The 4,753-nt window shown below is 36.9% G+C and overlaps 1 protein-coding gene across 1 annotated transcript in view; it reads left to right on the forward strand.

The window, feature by feature from the left end:
- The first annotated feature begins 251 nt into the window (after positions 1-251).
- Positions 252-4,753, forward strand: part of LOC106875592 (ceramide glucosyltransferase 2) — a 315,466-nt gene continuing 310,964 nt past the window's right edge. The window contains exon 1 of the mRNA XM_052966726.1: positions 252-1,043. The gene's annotated coding sequence lies outside the window, so the exon portion shown is untranslated. The remainder of the gene's footprint in view (positions 1,044-4,753) is intronic.

Raw genomic sequence — 4,753 nt, forward strand, 5'->3', positions numbered from 1 at the left:
GGAGGGGGGAGGGGGAGAGAGAGGGGGAGATAGAGAGAAGAATGAGAGAAAGTAGATGAGACAGTAGGAAAGTAGAGAGAGGGGGAGATAGAGAGAAGAATGAGAGAAAGTAGATGAGACAGTAGGAAAGTAGAGAGAGGGGGAGAGGGGGGAGGCAGAGAGAAGAATGAAAGAAAGTAGATGAGACAGTAGGAAAGTAGAGAGAGAGAGAGAGAAAGAGAGTGCGTGTGTGCGCGCGCACGCGTCCGCATGCTGTTGTGTTTTTGTGTGTGTATGCTTTAGCAAAAGTTGTCACCCTTTACTTAGTAAATTTAGTCTTGGAGGAAACATTATTATACTACTACTACTACCACTACTGTCAGCCACCATTACCACCACCACCACTGCAATATTCCTACTACAACTATCACTAAGACGACTACCACTATCTCCAATTATCTTATTCACTGATTTACAATTACAACATATGCAATATAGAAGGCCTGCTGAGTTTACACATACAAGTAACAGATTCACAGTAAAATGTTAGGCTAGCCTCGAGTTGCGAACCCCTAATTCAATTAAACCCCCTTCTTCCCTGTCATCCCGTCCAGTCACTATCGTAGAGTTGTGTATTAACAAATCAGGAAGGGCACCTGTTTATAGGATTCCCTTCTTCATTTATCAACTCTTTTACTTCTGATCTGTGTCAGTTGACTTTTTTTTTCGTAGTCCTTCCATTCATTCGCGCTTTGTTGCTTCTCTGCTTCTCCCCTCTGTTTCTATACCCCTTCCCTGCTCTGTCTATCATCGTCCTTCCTATCATATTTGTTGAAAGAAAATGAGTAAAAGAGAGAGAGAGAGAGAGAGTGCGAAAAAGTGTGTGTGTGATGAGATAATATGCAACAAAATACGAAGAATTTAGTAGAAATACTACACTGTCGTAATACAGACACTCTTTGCTGAATTTTCTATTCATTAATGACAATTAATGTACGTCATACTGGAATATACCGTTTCCTCAGCTTTGGGAATTATAAATATATAAAACTATTTAAAAAGAGGTAAGTGTAATATTTATATTTTATAATACTGTTTGTTTCACCTTTTACGTTTTACGTTCGTACATTTATTGTATTGTCTCTTCGGTCGTTATTTTGAAATCAATCACAAATTATAGCAAATAATAGATATTCATTCGTTCGCCTGTCGTGTCTCTATATTTGTAAAGGAAAGGTATGAACTTCTTCAATGCAATATTTCTTTTTCTCTTTTATAACTTCGGAAGCCTTGGGGCTTACGTGAAGAACATTGCTTCAGAGAAGCATGAACTCTCAAATTTCTTTTCTTATAAATAAAATCGGTAAGTGATATTAATTGAATATAATTTACGTTTAAAGATTACAATTATCTTATTATCGTCTTTTTATTTTATTAGTTTAATTCCTGCCGAAGTTGACTTCGGCTTTCATCCTTGTTGGGTCGATAAAGTAAGTACCAACTTAAATTAGAATCGATATCATTAATTGTACCCCGCTCTTATAAGTTGTAGATAGTGGTCAACTTTACCTTTCAACCTACCGAGATCGATGAAATAGAAACCAGCATGATCTCCTGCAGTCGATATTTTCTTTTTACCCTAATTTCTAGCCTTGTGCTGGAGCGTAAAAGAAAAAAACTATTCAATATTTTGTTCCAGTTCTTAAAGTTCTGAGTTCAAATTCCTCCCAAGTCAACTTTGTCTTTCATCCTAGGACCGGTTAAGTACCGGAGTCGAAGGTATTGACTGTAATCCTACTCCCTAAAACTTCAGGCCTTCTGTCTATATTAGAAACGGTTATTATCGTTGATGTTGTTATTATTAGGCGAGCTGGTAGAATCGTTAGCACGCCGGACAAAATGCTTATAAGCATTTCGTCTGTCTACGTTCTGAGTTCAAATTCCGCCGAGGTCGACTTTGCCTTCCATCCTTTCAGGATGGAACACTGGGGTCGATGGAATCGACTTACTCCCGCCCTTGGAATTGCTGGCCCTGTGCAAAAATTTGAAACATTATTTCATCTTTCCGTAGTTGATAGAATAAAGTATGTGGCTACTACTAGTTTTAGCTGCTCATAGCCCCTCACCCCCAACTAAATTGTAGCCTTATACCTAGTTGAGAAATCATCACCATCATCATTAGTCGTTCTGCAAATATAAAAGAAAACATTACCATTATCATTACTGTTTCTAATCATTTCTCCCTGCCTTCCCCTCATCTTTTTATATAAACCTCCCACACAAATTGTAAACTGTCTTTTTAATGTCCTTCTCATCTGTTGTCCCTGTGGCAAATGAAAGAAATTATCATTATTGTTATTATTATCATCCATAACGTCCCAACTTCCCGTTTCCGTTCCCCTACTAAACACATACATGCTGTTGTTTCTGTAAAGAAAATCTCTACCACAACTACTAAACTACTACAATCAGCTTGACTGTTTTCATCGTCCCAAGCCAAATCATGCATTGCACAAACTACAACCAACATGTGTGCATATAGGTTAGTTTATAAGAAATACTGACTGGTGTGACCGAATAGTAGCGGTGATATGTTCCTTTAAATATGCTTTATAAGAGCTAAGGAGATAAGACAGATAATAAGTGAAGCATGGTGAGAAGCTGGATCTTGTTATTTTTTTCTCGGTACTAATGACCTTTTTTTTTCATCTGCTTCCTTAGTCGTCTTTTCTTATCATCAAAATGAAGGCACTGACATATCGTAGGACAAATTTCTTAAGCACGTTTTGTTACATAGATGTACACATACTACAGGCAAACGTAAACGTACACTATATATATATATATATATATATATATATATATATATATATATATATATATATATATATATATATATACACACACACACACACACACACACACACACACACATCTACAAGTAGATGTTTAAGCATATAAAACATTTTTATTTACAAAAGCATAAATAAAATGCATATGCATGCGCGCATACATTTATACACATACACACACAAATATATATATGTGTGGTTTGTGTGTGTATTAGAATCTATACATATTGTAAACAGTTATTTATACAAGGAGATACTGTAAGTACTTAGCAGACAGACACACACACACATACATATGTATCGGGTGTGGGAGGGGAATTGTGATTTTTGAAATGCTGTCTTCCTGGCAAAGTCGGGTTCTCCGTCGTTGAAAACAGAATTCCGGGTAAAAAAAAAAAAGAAAAAAGAAACTCTAACGAAAAGAGGGGTGGGGGCGTATTCGACACGTTCATTATACATACATACATGCACACGTGTGTGTGTGTGTGTGTGTTTGCGTATCTGATAAGTGCCAACGCACGAAACTCTTGGCCTTTAAGTCACTGTAACTTCTACCGATTATTAATTTTAAAAAAACGTGTATAAACTCATATTTTGAGTTCCGTTTTTCGTTTGTATCACCAAACATGTATGTGTACGCTCGAACATTGGTTGTATGCTCATTTATTACACATACATACACGTTTAAGGTTACATGTGCTCACTTCCAGTTTACTAAACTATAAACAAATGATGTCAATTTATGTGGATGGACATTTGTGACAAACGGAACCGTGCAATGATCGAGTAGCCGTGTGAATCCTAGCTTTTATTCAAACAGTGTACCCAAGACTACATTATCCGTATTTCAGACAGTAGGGAGGGATTTTGTGGGAGATTAGTTTGTTATTCTCGTAAGACGAATGACCACGTAACTGACTCGCCAAAGGCTCTCTTGTACTCTGTGGAGTAGTTTACAGAAAAGACAAACGAGAAGAACTTGTTTATTTTGGTGCCACGAAAGTAATTAACAGAGCAGATAGTTTGCTAAACGCAGCTTCTCTAGCCGAGGTTTTTAACCAGCCGTGTCGGCGATCAAGTTTCAATTCCCGGGAGAAAAAACATTTTTTAATTTCACTTTATTTCTTGTTTGCTAAGCAAAGAATGAACGTAGTTATATCAGTTATTTCATGTTCTTAATTAAACACGGTGATTACATCTACTTCTTATTTCCCGGTGCTGTTGATTGCTATTAAGTCAGGTAGAAAATTCAGGTACTTCATTCATTCAATATTTGCGTGTGATGATGAGTAAATCTGACACATGACTAAAAGCGGCAGTAAAGCGAGGGTGGGAACACTGGGGTAATTGCCCAGAGCACAAAATTCTTGGGGTGCAAGCTTTCTAAAGGAGAAAACATGATAAAATTTTATAAAATAGCACGCTCTCCCATAAATATTTGTCTTGCCCCGGGGTCTGACAACTCTGGTTTCGCCGCTGGTTTCCCTTCACCGACTTAGTGTTTGGATTTAAATCAATACTATAGTTTGGGTGAACGACTTCGTTTAACGTGACGTCGAATATACGTACCTTTATCGAAGCGTAAATCACTATCATAGCATCTCATGTGTATGAAACTGAGAATATGTATATATGCGTGTGCGTGTTTATGAATGCGTGTGTGTGTGTGTGTGTATCATTTAATAAACATAGTATATATTTTTATGAGCTACTAACAGTTTTATGTGATGAAAACATATCAGACAGCATTTTTTTCACACGCTTGGTGCCTTCACGCAATCCTCAGTCTCCAGACGTGTTACAAATGTAGTCTGAGATGTTCTCAGCACATGAAAAGCTCATAAAGATATATACTGTATTTATTAAATAGTATTTATCTCTTACCAGGTAGAGTACTTTTTTTGTTGCTCACGAAAAAGTAC

This window comes from Octopus bimaculoides, chromosome 3, assembly GCF_001194135.2.
Source record: "Octopus bimaculoides isolate UCB-OBI-ISO-001 chromosome 3, ASM119413v2, whole genome shotgun sequence".
Lineage (NCBI taxonomy): Eukaryota > Metazoa > Mollusca > Cephalopoda > Octopoda > Octopodidae > Octopus > Octopus bimaculoides.